The following is a 15,000-nucleotide window of genomic DNA, read 5'->3' as shown; positions in this document are numbered from 1 at the left end:
CGATTTCTAATTGTAGGAACTTAATAAAAAAATACCAAAAACATTATTATACCAGTTACATAAATCCTGATCGTCTGTTTCTTAAATTTAAAGAAGACTTCAATAAGTGAATCCTGCGTCAAACCCGAGAAGGATATCCACCTGACAGCGAAGGGAGAAAAATACTATAGAACAATAAAAGCTGTAGAATATATGATAACTATGAGAAAATAATTTCGTAAAGTATTTGTTATTACTAAATCAAATCTAACTCTGTAAAAGATATTAATTACATGTCTTTATTTCGCAAAAAGGGTATGTGTAAGTAATGCAGGTACAAGGAAAAATATTTTTGACAATTTTTCATCTATTTGTGACAGGTTTTCAGCAATAATAATAATAATAATAATAATAATAATAATAATAATAATAATAAGAGTGACAGGAGAGTCGTAAGGGACTGGCCTAGACATCAGATGCACGGTTGATGTGAATCTACTATAATCAGGATTCATACTTTTCTCCTAGCTTTTTGAACATCCTGTGTTCGTATGATTGATATATATATATATATATAATATATATATATATATATATATATATATATACTATATATATATATATATATATATATATATATATATATATATATATATATATATATATATATATATATATATATATATATATATATATCATTTAGAATATAAATGACCAGAAATAACTTTAAAATGTCGTATTATACAATCACTTTGTTTTCATAACTACCTGCATACGTTTGGATGTTGTAACATTGTAGTCATAATTGCGTGCTCCAGTATCTCAGAAAACTAACACAGACACACAAATAGATCTCCGATCACGTATTCGCTAAACTCCTAACGGGGAATTCTTTGTTAATTTTGGGCACAAATGTAGTCAAAATTTGCATCACTGACCGCTATATTTTTCGGCTATGGTACGTCTACAATTTATAACGTACATTTGTATGCTAATTTCTTGGTATATACCTGAAATAGATTACTAATTACATTTAAACAAAACAACCGTTTATCTTCCACTTTTTTGGGGGTGGGGAGAGGGGGTTGATGCTTGGTAGAACATTGCAGCTTCCGTTTATTACTTAGTCCAAATATCATTGTTGCAACAAATTAATAATGACGTTGCTAATGGCTTCCATTAATTTCGTATATTCGCAAATGTTTTGTTTTGTAGTCTGGTTTTCTGAAAAGGCCCGTTGAAAATGGTCTCACTGTTTAATTAAATTATAAATTGCCCTCATTATATCCATACTGCCTTGTTATTTGACGTATCCATATGATAATTAAAATAATGAAAATTCAGCTTAGCTTGCATCTGGCAGAAAGAAAAAATAGAATAAATACGAATAAGTAAACTGATTCCAGATTGAAGGGTTTCATATCAGTCATGAAATAATGAATGTGGACATTTTTATTTAAAAAGTTATTAATTACACGAATATTGAAAATAAATTGGAATTCCATATTAGGCATATCTGAAATAATCAATGAACCCTTTTCTCGCATGATGTTAATAAATTTCATTTTGATAAATTTAAATTTGCAGGGCTGCAGTTCAAATTTTTTTTCTTTTTTTTCCAGTTTGGGATAATGAATAGATAGAACTCTAAACATAGGTAGAATTCTAAACATAGGTGAATTTCTAAGATCTTAATCAGACCTGTTTTTGTAATATGATTAAGATTGTATATCTTTCAGAGATCTGTTTCTGATAAGGTATAAAATTATTTTAATTCTGAACTTAACCCATGAAAGGGAGAGGTATTTGCTGAGGTCATCTGAGATCAACAAAGGTATTTTGTGCTCCATTTTTTAACCAACAACGACAGGGAGCTTATATTTCAATGAATATGATAATAGCCCATAACCGAGAGCAATTACCATGGTAAGAATTAAAGGACGAGAATGATGCGAGAAGATAGTGAAAGAGGAGAATGACTGATTCATTGTAAGTTGTCTGGCGTTACTCTCATCAAGGTCATTGCTGGCCAGGAATAATGTGGTTATGTGGATTATGGAAGACTGAATATTTTAGGATGTGAGTGTTGATTTCGCTAATTTATTTTCCGTGCTGCTATATATTGTTTGATAACTTTTTGCTATCACTGATGACTAACCCAAATGATGGAAGGGAATTCTATTCATATTCTGTGACCATTCCAACAGATGTCGAGTAGTGAAACATCAAAGTTAGTTGTTTTACCTACTTACATATTATACGCCTGGTTACGGGAATTAGGTTCTCTCTCTCTCTCTCTCTCTCTCTCTCTCTCTCTATCTCTTCTCTCTCTCTCTCCTCTCATCCTCATCTCTCTCCTCTCTCTCCACCTTCGTAATGGAAATTACAATTTTCTCATGGAAGGAAAAAACAACACTCACATCCTACAATATTGCAGTATTTAGTCTTCCATATTCATCAAGACACTCTCATAGCCACGTTGCTCCTGATCACCAGTGACCTTTGTGAGAGTAACGGCAGATAAGGCACAACGAATCGGTCAATATCCTCGCCGAAACTTCTCTCTTTACAGTCATCACTCATCATTCTTGTCCCACGATTCTCACTCTGGTAACTACAGTCACTTGTAAGCATATAAGCTCCCTGTCCTTGTTCTGAAAAAAATGAGCCTCAATATACCTTTCTTGATCTCAGGTGACCACCAACAAATACCATAATCTTTTGTAAGCTGAGTTGTTAATGATAATAATGTTAGAGATTATCTGCAATTGGACATTGCAATTATTATAATTTTAGTCATGTTACAGGATGTGTGTGATTATGCTCTGAAAATTCCATCCATGTTTAGAAGACTATCAACTATTGCTAATTGGTAAACCCTAAAAAGAAAAAACCTGGCAATTTTGAAATGAAGCTCTGCACATAGAAATTCATAAAAATGAAATTTATTTACAGCCAGCGAAAAAAAAGGTTCATTGATTATTAGAGATATATTTATCAGGCTTTCAGATAAAGGATTTAATATGGAATTCCAGTACCTTTTCAATATTCGTATAATTAATAACTTTGTTAATAAAAATTTTCAGATTCATTATTACCTGACTGATATGAAAACCTCCAGAGTTCAAATTGGAATCAAATATCTTACTCGGATTTTTATCTATTTTTATAACAGTTTTCCTGACGAATGCAAATAAAGTTGAATTTTCATTATGTTTTATTATCACAATGGATACGCCATATAAGCAGATAACTTGGATATAATGATGGCATTTTAATAAATAAGATATATTAGGAGGCCATTTTCAACACGTTGGTCTTGAAATTAAGCGAGATCAGAAAACATATGAAAACATGAAATTAATGGAAGACGTTAACATAATTTTTTTAAGTAATATATATGCATACATATATATATATATATGTATATATATATACATATATATATATATATATATGTATATATAATACATATATATATATATATATATATATATATATATATATATATATATATATATATATATATATACATTATATATATATATATATAGATATATATATATATATAGATAGATATAGATATATATATATATATATATATATATATATATATATATATATATATATATATATATATATACATATATATATATATATATATATATATATATATATATATATATATATATATATATATATATATATATATGTATATATATACACACACATATATATATATATATATATATATATATATATATATATATATATATTATTACCCTTAGGATTTCAAGACTTTCAAGGATCCAAAAACAAAATAAAAAAGTTAAAAGGTTATTTTCTTCCCTAAAAATTCATAATACTTGACGAGGTTGAGTCCATTTTCGCAGGAAATAAAGATTTGGCGTAAGACAGTATGTGTTACCTGCTTTAAATTCCTATCCAATACTTTTTGGTGGTCAGTTGGTTAACGCTAACCTAAGCTTTTACCCCACACATGAAAGAGAATCTGTTCAGTATTTTCTTTTCGAATTTCCGAGCCTTCGGGGGAAAAAATATCGAAATATACAAGGAAATGAATTAAATATTATTTTGATTATTGCAATTTTCAATATACCGTTTTTGTAGGGTCACTAGTGATACTTCTGTTTAAATGAATGTTTCTGCCATTGCTTTTAAAAGAATTATTCATATCTCCGTGCGGTGCAAGTCAGGTCTTTGATCATTAAGCAAATTTCCACAATAATCATAAAAAACCCTTCGATTAAAACAAGTCAGAGTTTAAATTCATCTTTTTTTAACGGAAAGTGAAACTTAAGTTTTCTTATATGAGACAGGATCTAGTTATTTTTCTCATGGAGGCAGTTCGTTCATTATTTCAGTATTTATATATTATCATGGGCAAGATATGAAAGAATTTTTTTCACGAATAATTGAATTTATTTGAGGGATCAGCCTCAAAAAGCCTTTGATATTCAAATAAGCATCAAGTAGGTTGCTCACATAATTTGTCTATTTTTACTAACATTATTATTGTTAATTATGTATGAAGTAGATGAAATTACTGTTATTGAATTCCTGGTTAGTGATGAGTATACAGATGAAATGGTCTTTATTTAATGATATTATTATCTTGTTTTTGATGGCGTAATTTCGGTTATTAAAAAACTTTTCAGCCGTTGTGTACTGATTAAAATGAAAGTGTAGTCGGGATATGCGGCCATAGACCTGCCAGTCAAGAGCACGTCCGATTTCTTTTGTATACTTTATGGGAAAATGCCATAGAATTGTTTGCTCCCATACAGGTATAATAATATGATGTATTATGGTTAACAAAAACATCTTAGGCTCTACTCTGAAGCAGCCAATAAATGCAAATAAAGTTATTCACAAGTCCAGGTCTGTATACTTTTTGAGCCCTATTTTGCAAAAGAAGTGTGAAGTAAATTTGAAAATAACAATTGAATATTATTAGCAATTCTTCTTAATGCCCTTTGCGTCATTTTGGTTCCTTATCTGAAAACCAGCCTCAAATGTGACGACCTTTGTTAGCGTTGAGAGGGATTATTCTCGATTAAGCTAAGCTTTATTTGTGTAAAAGCAAGCCGGTTTTGTAATACTTTTTTTCTTTTATTTCTGTCCTCTCCCTCTTTATTTTGTAGGTTAAACCTTCGTGTAATTAATTGTATTTGTTAATTCCTTCCCAAATGCAAGGAACTGTATGGCTGTTTCCTATATCTTGTGTCTTTTTGGTCTCTATTTTCAGATCAGTCGATTACTCTATCATAATGAATATGGTATCACATAACGCAGACCAGGGTAGGCTAACCTAGATCCCAGATTAATTTTATTTTATGAATTGATTAACCTAAAAATGGGCATCCAGAATTTGATAGATTTATATTCGTGTTCTATTTTGCATTGATTATTGTTAAATGATATTACTATCATCTCAGCTTATCGTCTCTTCAGCTTATCGATTTTTATTATATTTGTTTATTTACTGTAACAGTTTGCATCTTAAAATTCTATGATAACTACCTAAAAAGACATTTTAAGTAGGTTTTCTTGCCAGCTTCTTACAATTAGCCCGTGTAAAGTTTAAGCCTTTATCAAGGAGTTGGAATACTGACCACCATTTTGCTTTGCCCTCAACCGGGAAAAAGTTTTATTTTGATTCTTATGTCCAGACTTCTGTGATCATTAAACCCGTGACTGCATAACAATCTGGCAGAGCGTCTGACGTTTATCCTTACTTTGGAATTAATAAGTTAAGAAAATATGTGATGTAATGTATTAATGCCAGGAATTATGTAAGTTATTTAGAAATAAGATAATTACACTATGCCAATTGGGGTTCAGAATAGAATGAATTATTTCTGAATAAATATTAATTCTTTTTCGCCAGGAAAGCACAATGCCATTGACGGAAGAATCATTCACTATTCAACTTCGAATGATTTGCTAAACATGGGAGATGAAAAAGAATCATAAGGTATGTAACTGCTTTCATTCATAGCTAAAAGCATTTATTTTTCCATGGTATATTTTACCTTTCCAGAAATATTTTCCAATTTTATTTGGCTTTTGTGTTTCAGAGATGAAAAACTAGCATGATTATCGAGAACAAATGAGAAGCCAGCTTTACAGCAGTTATTCAATAATGTCGTTTTATTTTCAATGCATTTTTGAGTTGTTAGTTAATTGGGAAGAGGATGCTCTCTTTTGGAAAGAACTGTTTTGTTGATTTGATTTTTTTGACGAGTTTTAAAGAGATAAAGGAGTTGAGAAATATTTTAACATTGAAAATCCATTCTCCACATTTGACGAGGTCTGTAAAATTCTCTCCTACCTGTCTCGTTCTCTTACTGATCATAAATCGTCATCATTGGGACTATTTTGATTTTGGTATATTTCATAGGATAATTTGAGCATACACGAATTGTATGTAATTTTAGTTCTTGTAAAAGGTAAAAAGAATGGCAATTTGAATGTCATAGAGCCATTTTAGTAACTATTATTCCCTGTAAATATTTTGATATGAGCAGATAAAGGTGAGCTCAGTAAAAGATTAGAGGATGATAGTCTAACTTTGTATGATGAAAGGACATTGATAGCGAACGGCATTTGAACTTAGTACTAAATGATTGGTCTGTGAGATTGTGATGAAATTCTTCATTGGGGGTATACGAAGAATATTTAAAGCCGTATTATTATTATTTTTTTCATTCTGCCAGGAGTTGTATCCATAACTAGGTAGTTGGAGGACAAGCGATGCTCTAAATACAGTCATTTTGTTTTGAAAGATTCTTAGAAATTAATCGAACATGCTTACATTTTCCATGAAAATGCAGTCTTCAGTTCAAGCAGTTACAATCATTTACTCCTTATAAGCAAAACAAAGGAACTATCCTTTGTTCGTGAGGCCTCTTCATCTTCAGTTATTTACCTCGATGAAGAAACCGAATATCAAGTCACTGCGTCGATTTTATCTCCTTTTAGCCAAATAAGAAATTGATTAGGACGATGGAAAACCCAGATCACGAAGCTGTTATGATGATTGTTTCGGAGGTGAATTATTAGTTGAGGGGCTCGTCTCCTGAGTCATCATTTATTGAAAAAGGTGTTTCTTCATCTGTTCGGCTTTTCTAGCTAATGGAAAACTAATCTTTATTCTGAAGATCATCTGGAATATTCCAAACCGTAATATTAGCCCAGGAGATGCCGTATCTCTTGTTCTTTTCTTACTAATTTGACCCTTTTTTTTTTACTATAACTTGTTTATGTGTTTTTCATCACATTCTTCAATACCTTGTCATATCTTTAATTATGTTAATTTTTCAAAGTAGACAGTGTTTATTTTCATTTATTTTTTATGAAGACAGTCGTATAATGGCGTTTCTTCTTTATGGGCTTTTGATTGGTGATACCAAAGGACAATTCCCCTTGATGCGCGGACCCTTTCAACTATGATGTGATGTGTCTGTTACTGTAAAAAAAGATTAGACTGCAGCATCAATAATGCTTTTGTCAGGAAAATAATTGTGCTTTTCCAATAGAATTCTGTCTTCTTTTCGACCCTGAAATCACTGCCTCAAGGAGCTAAGGAAACAGAAGAGGCAAGAAAACCATATAACAGTTCTGCACAGTATGGAGCTACAATTTCAGATCGAAAGTTTTTATTTGATAACTGAATTCGTTATTGATATGATTATTTAACGTATGGTCAGAGATTTTTAACTGTAAAGCTTTTGGAATATGAAAAGAACTGAGTAGGAAAATTTTCAAGGCGAACATTCGTATGTTGTGTGATTCGCTTTAGGGGAATAGAAAGATACCTCTTCTCATTTCCCTTGTGTGGTATTTCTCACGAGTTAGATTTCTGTAAAAGAATGCTATTGAGATGGTTTTGTCTGTCCGTCCGCCCTCGGAGCTTAAAAACAACTGTGGCTAGAGGGTTGCGAATTGTTATGTTGATTATACACCCTCTAATCATCAAACATACCAAATTACAGCCATCTAGCCTCGGTAGTCCTGTTGATATCTAAGGTTAAAGTTACCCATGATCGTGCGTCCGGCAGCGCCTTACAAGACAGGACAGCATTATACGTCGTACAGAAAACTTGTTTCTTCGGCTCAGTTTTTACTTGTGTGTATGTGTGTTTATTTATTTATTTATTATTTTTTTAGTTCGCTGATTCTCCCATTTCTTATGCAAACCCCTTCATCTCCATTTTCCCCTTGGCTCCGCACATCCACTCCAGATTATTTCCCTCGGCCACGACCAGTCTTTTCTCCCGTGATTTTTTTGCTGGTCTCATGCTTTTTTAAATACCTCACCTCCTTTTCCAGAAACCTTTACTGTAATTGTACTGCCTACCTTGAACAGTACGTACATGCATCATTACACCAAAACTTAACTGCGACGAGGAAACCTTAGTTGGAATTTACAATATCTAGCTGCTATATTTAATGCAATCATATGCAATGTAATGTCAATGCTCAGTCAGCCTTCATGGACCACTGCACCACTTTACTTTTTTCGTTCAGCTCTCTCTCTCTCTCTCTCTCTCGTCCTCAGTTCTCTCCTCTCGTCTCTCTCTCTCTCTCTCTCTCTCTCTCTCTCTCTCTCTGCGCATGCCAGTATGTGTCTTTTAGGATTTGTAAATTTGGGATTACGATAAACAGGATGCAGAATCTCGGGACTTTGTCACTATCTAAGAGTTTCTGACTTTATAAGAATAAGATGCTTACTGCAATGCACTGACATCTGTTGTGGCAGATGTTAGAAAAACATTAAATATCATGTCTGGAGAATGATTTTTGAACTTGAATTTTTAGTTTCATTCAAGGGGGAACTGATTTCCATGTTAAACAACGTCATCTAATTTTTCCATTATATGTATGTTCTTACAGTAATTAACGTTTTCATTTTATTTATACGTCGTGTGAAATGTTTTCCACATTTAATAATAAATGTTCTTCTCTTGTGCGAGAATATTTACTGTATGAAATTAACTCATATGGAAGAAATAGTTTTTTTCATATGAGTCATAACAACATTTACATGGATTTCCTTCAACTTTTCCCAGCAGTAAAGCTTTGGAATAACCAGGTTGACAACGTAGCCTGTTGTCTCAGTCTTTAGTATGTTTACTTTTCTCTTCATTTTGCCAGGTATTGATGTAATTTTACTTTAGGATTATGAGATACTCTAAAGCATTTATGGTTGATGTCCTTTGATCATTTCTGTGAAATAAGAGTGCTTTGGTTTTGAGGAATCAAAAGTTGGCATCCTTTAAGGCCTCGTCCTTCTTATCTTTTCCCTTTGATTATAAAAACATCAGGTTTTTAGGTGATCCCGTGTAGAGAGAGAGAGAGAGAGAGAGAGAGAGAGAGAGAGAGAGAGAGAGAGAGAGAGAGAGTTTGGGGTTGAATAGATTTTATAAAAAACATAAAATATATGCTTTTCATATATCATTTCATTGTAGTATGATTCCCAAATTGAGTATTACCCTTTATAATTTCTTGAAACGGATAATAATTTCTTGTCTTTACTTGCCGACCCTTTTCTGCTGGGCTTATTATAAGGTTGTCTAGTTTATAAGTGGCTTCTTACCGTCACTACTGATTATTATTTTACAATTTTAAATAAGTACATCTGCTGTAGTACCCTTCCTATGTACTGAATCTATTTCACATCAGCCTCACATATTTGAGAATTATTTGCAGCCGCATTTTGTCGGCTTCATCTCTAATGAAGGCTATTTACTATTTCTACTGTTGCTTTATAAATGATTTTACCATGTTACACAGTATTATCGACCTTAAGCATTACAGTATTTACGCTGGTAAACGCTAGATGTCGAGTGCTAGGCGAGCGGTGTCCGGAAGTGCCGCGTGATTTTGCATGAAAATGATCCAATTATGTTCCTGTCTGCACAAAGGCCTTTTTGATGGCACTCAGAGGTAATAAACAGGAAGCAATATCCACCCAGTTCATGCAAACAGACCGTTCTCTGAATGTTAAAGGGTACTGTGGAATTGAATTTTTTTTATTTGGAATTTAATCTCGTCTAATATTTCGTTATCAATAAACAGATATTTATATTTTTGATTGAAACAATTTGATTTATTATAAGTGTATTTTAGTCTGCTGCCCATATCCACCATGAGCAGGCTCAATAATAAAATCACTCTCTCTCTCTCTCTCTCTCTTCTATCTCTCTTCTCTTCTCTCGTCTCTCTCTCTCTCCTCTCTCTCTCCTCTCTCTCGTGTACCACAGAAAACGGAAAAATGGATTTTTTCTTTCGTTCTCTGAATAGCTCTGGGAAAATTCCATATGCTGTGGATAGATTTTATGAAGTGATTATACTGGAGATTTCATATTGCTGTTAAACGAATATATATCGCTGATGGTGCATTTTGGGATTCAAACAATCAGTAAAATGAAAGAAACAAGGGAATTGTTTCTTTCATTTTACTTGTTTATTGTGTTCCATCTTATATTCTTATTTTCCCTTATTATTCAAATTTCCTTTTTGCAAGTTTATAGAAAGAATAATAATAATGACAAAGATATCTTTTATGAATAGTTTTCCATGTATACTTCTGACGATAACGCGAGGCAGATTTAGGCGTCTTTGAAAGATATTCTTGTTAAAATATATTATATCAAGATCCCATAATTATGGACAAACACCCGCGTCGTGAGTTTGTAACAAAGGCTCTCATTAATTGATTTAGAACAAAGGATACAACGCTGAATAGAAAATAAATAAGGTCCTTTGTTGCAAAAGACAAAGGTACACACTAACGGGTTCTGGAAAACATATGTAAAAGCACCGTGACTACTTAATCATTTCCTGCTTCTGTTCTCTTTATTAGCGTCCCATTGCTAATTCAGATGAAAATGAGGATTGAAACAGCTCTTATCGAGATTACTTATTCAAATAAATCATGAAATTTACTTCAGTCCTCATACAAAATCAGCTATTAACATAAGATTTAATTTTCATTGCCTATAAGATGTGCTGCAATACTAATTTGTACTGTCATTTGCTTCTCAGTAAGAACTAATTGTTTGGTCATTCAGTAGATTCTAGCATTTCTTTCATTTCTCATGATATTAAGGCATCATATACTTGAATTGATTTCTGTATGTTTGCTGAAAGTAATTTCAATTTCTGTTTTATTGTGATGATAAAATCAATAGAAATAAGCTCTCAAGGTGCCCATTTCTAATACAATAAAGGGAAAAGCAAACGAATATAGAGATGCTATGGCAAGTGAACAGCGAAGTAGATGGGTGCAGATAATTAATAAGGAGCAGGCAGATTTTTTTTTTATTTGAAAGGAGCATATACAAAGAACTTTCTGGTAATGTTTTGTAATCCTTCTCATGAATTTTGATGTCAGTGGTGCCAACATTTCAATAATAGTTTATTGTAACGAAATATCGGGGCGGGTTGGGGACCGGTTCTAGATATATAATATTTTGCTTCCTTCCATGAAGAAAGTGGTTAGTCGTACTGATGTTTTTCAAGGCCAATTCGTATAATATGTTTTTTTTTTTCGAGTGAAAAAAAAAAAATGTTGAAAGTGAATGCTTTTGTAATTCTTCCAACTTTTGGTTAAAGGTAACTGTTAATTGGATTCAAGATAATGCTAATATGACAATAAAATAAGGATATAAAACATGTCGCGTTCTTCTCATCCCGTATCTGCTGAGGTGATTTCCCAGGACAGCTTGAAGTATTTCCCATTTTTGGCACGACACTATTTGTGGTTGGCTTGACATCGGGCGGTGTCTCGTGGCTCAGGATATCACTCTGGGGCTTTCGGTTTCAGATCAGGTTGCTCAAATCCGTTTTCTGAATGTGTCGTCGCAGACGTTCCTTGTGTTTGAGGACTATTGATAGGGCACATTCCATCCTCATCCTTCTGCCTCCTCCTATTCCCCGTCCTCTTCCTCTCCCTCCTCCTCCTCCCCGTCCTCCCCCTCTACCACCACCACTACCTTCGTTCTTATTATTTGCTTTGGCTGGAATTCTCTTTCTCTGAATTTCTCAAGGTGTTGGAGTATTGGAAATGGTGTAAGATTTAAATCTGTTGGACTCGATTCTGTATATCTTATCATTATTCATACCTTCTTATAACACCAGCTGAATGCCCATGAATTTTGAGAACAGACTCCAAAGAAATAAAAGGCCCTTTTAATTGTAAATTGCTCATAAAATCAGATGAAAGTAAATAATTAAAGGAAATTGAGGGCTACATAAAGGTTTAACATTATATCCTGTCTGATATAAATACCATTTTAACTCCCCTTTCTGGGATTCCGCAGAACCAAGGAATTGAAGAATGGAATTGAAAAATTATTGATGTACTATGAGTACGTAGAGTCAAATGACTTGCAGAGAGAGAGAGAGATGAGTAGAGAGAGAGATGACGAGAGAGAGAGAGAGAGAGAGAGAGAGAGAGAGAGAGAGAGAGAGAGAGATCTACTAATACGCTGAAGATGATCCATTGAATGGTGTTAATGATATAGAAAAATTAAATAGTTTGCTTACCATCTATTGAAGCCAGCGTTTCAGATGATGGAAAAAGGGGATATTTATGGAATAGAATGCAGGTTATTATTGCTTTTTTTTTTTACTACATAAGTATTATGACTAGATGAACACTATAGTTTTCGTTGAGTCAAATCCTTGGTTTAGTCTACACAACTCAAGCACTTCATCATCACTTGTCAGTTCCAAGATCAGAAAGTTGGACTGCCACGAGAAATACATCACTAGCATCTTCAGAAATTTTGTAAACAGTAAAACGAGTGATAAACACATGTCGGCAGCCCATGACATACTTATCCCAAACAAGTTGAAAACAAGTCCGCGACCATAAGAGGAGAACGAATTTTAGGCTGTTGCTGGGTAACTGCACAAACATACAAACTGTATGTTTGTGATGGATGTGCAATACTTTACAAGTTGAATACAAGTCGATATCTTCGTGGTAGCTCTTAACCGGTGCATCATAAGATTATCCAGCATTTGCCACGGGCTCCGTATCTTACCCACGGTCGTTGACTTGCTTTCAGCCGTTTGTGATATATTTTAAGATAAGTTTCTGACGTGTGCCTACGACACGTACTGTGTGTGGATGCACCTTCAGACCCATGAGCTGTCTTAAATTTTGGCATATAGTTAGATGTATTACTCGATGGTTTAGACGTGTACTTAAGACTTTAATTAGAAGTTTTTATGTATGTAATTTGGCTCTTTTCTTTATGATTATTTTACGATCACTACATATTGAGGAGTTTACATATTTTAATGATAAATTAAAATAACTAAAGCAATTTCCCCCTCTGTTACGACCCCTTTGGCCGTAATACAGGTTCTTTATACTTAAATAATCACAGGGATCGTAGGCAGTAGAAAAGTAACAGGTAAGAGGAATTGTGGACAAACAAACACCAGAATAAATTAACAATATTTAATATAAAGTAATACTTAACACTAAATCAGCCTTGTGAGTAAACTTAATGAATATGAGCAATAACAATAACCAATAACAGGCTCACAAGGATACCTAATACTTAAAAGCTGACCCTAACAAAGCAAGGAAAGGACATAATATGCCAAAGGCTCAAATAATAATAATACGGGCCCAATAATGAAAAACCACTAACCTATAACTATAAGGATGAAGGAAGACTAGAGAAAATAAAGACAGGAAAACCTTAAATCTCCTACCTAACCGTGTTGGTACTAAACTTAAAACTAATTCAAATTAATTCAGAGGGGCAATGAATAACAAATACCCCTAACTCAACACAACATATATATATATAAATATAATCAGCTACAATTAACCCTAAGATGGTGCGTAAATCCTATGTTACAGAGACACGCACAGGAGTTCCTGGAGGTCGCTTCAACCTCCCAGCAGCTATACGGGGGAGCTCGCAAATTGACCAGGTAGACACAGGGGTCGAGTTCAATCCCGAGGGACAACACAGGATAATCACCTCTTACCTGGCAATTGCCTCCCTACGTGCCTCCTCGCGAGCCCTTAGCTCTCCTGGACTAGCAGCTGAAGACGGACAGGACAGTGGTTGGCGTAACGCCTCCTACGTGGCGGGACAGCGACGACCACGTCTTCCGCCAAATCCTCAGGCGGGAAACAGGAGTACAGGGGCGTCGCAAGTGACTAACACCTGCGAAATCACAGCCGTGATCAAACTCCAACGATGTATACGTACGCCGTAGATGGCTCAGCACATCTACGCAAAACCACTTCCAAGGGAGGTCCGTCGGAGTATTCCTCCAAAAAGGCGTAAGACAAATCTCAGAAGGCTGCCAACAAAAGAGCGTACGTCCAGAAGCTTATACAGGCCCGAACTATTTTTGGCCGGCCTCCACTCACAGCACTACAGTTCCATTCCAACTCGAAAACAAAATAAAAACAATCGTTAACACGATAGTTAGGTAATTCACAACAAGAGGAGGAATCACTGAGCAAAAACACTGAACGTTACGTTAACGTAAAGAAAATACAGCTGCTGAACTAAATATAAGAGAACACTTAAAACTAAGTTACAAGGCTGATTTAAGAAAATAAACAATCAATAAATTACGTTAACTTGACACCCTCTGATAGATTTAATCTAAAAAGGCAGGTTTTTCATGCTTAAAGAATTTTTGAAATAAGCCAATCATTCATAGCTCAGAAGAGTTATGTCAAACAAAAAAGCGCTTCACATATTTTATGAATAGTTGATTCAATAGAATAATTTTCCCCTCGCAGAGATATGTCAAAAGAACAGACTTTTGATGTACGATGGATAATTAAAAGAACCAAATCATTTTCCCTTTCTGAAAGGACTCTTAAAAGGACACTATCAACCATTGTAAATAATATTAAACCATGAGCATCTCTATTGAGGACTGAACAAAATGTTTGCTCTTGAAAGTATGAATGAAACAAACAATCAAGTTATTTTCAACTGGAAC

General features: G+C 33.7%; 1 long non-coding RNA gene across 1 annotated transcript in view; it reads left to right on the top strand.

Annotated features, from left to right (window-relative positions):
- Positions 1–5,958, top strand: part of LOC135197612 (uncharacterized) — a 221,381-nt gene extending 215,423 nt beyond the window's left edge. The window contains exon 3 of the long non-coding RNA XR_010310634.1: positions 5,891–5,958. This is a non-coding gene — a long non-coding RNA (uncharacterized LOC135197612). The remainder of the gene's footprint in view (positions 1–5,890) is intronic.
- Positions 5,959–15,000: the final 9,042 nt, after the last annotated feature.

This window comes from Macrobrachium nipponense, chromosome 21 (genome assembly GCF_015104395.2).
Source record: "Macrobrachium nipponense isolate FS-2020 chromosome 21, ASM1510439v2, whole genome shotgun sequence".
Lineage (NCBI taxonomy): Eukaryota > Metazoa > Arthropoda > Malacostraca > Decapoda > Palaemonidae > Macrobrachium > Macrobrachium nipponense.
Note: the sequence above shows the minus strand (reverse complement) of the source record. Positions and strands in the feature narration are given on the sequence as shown.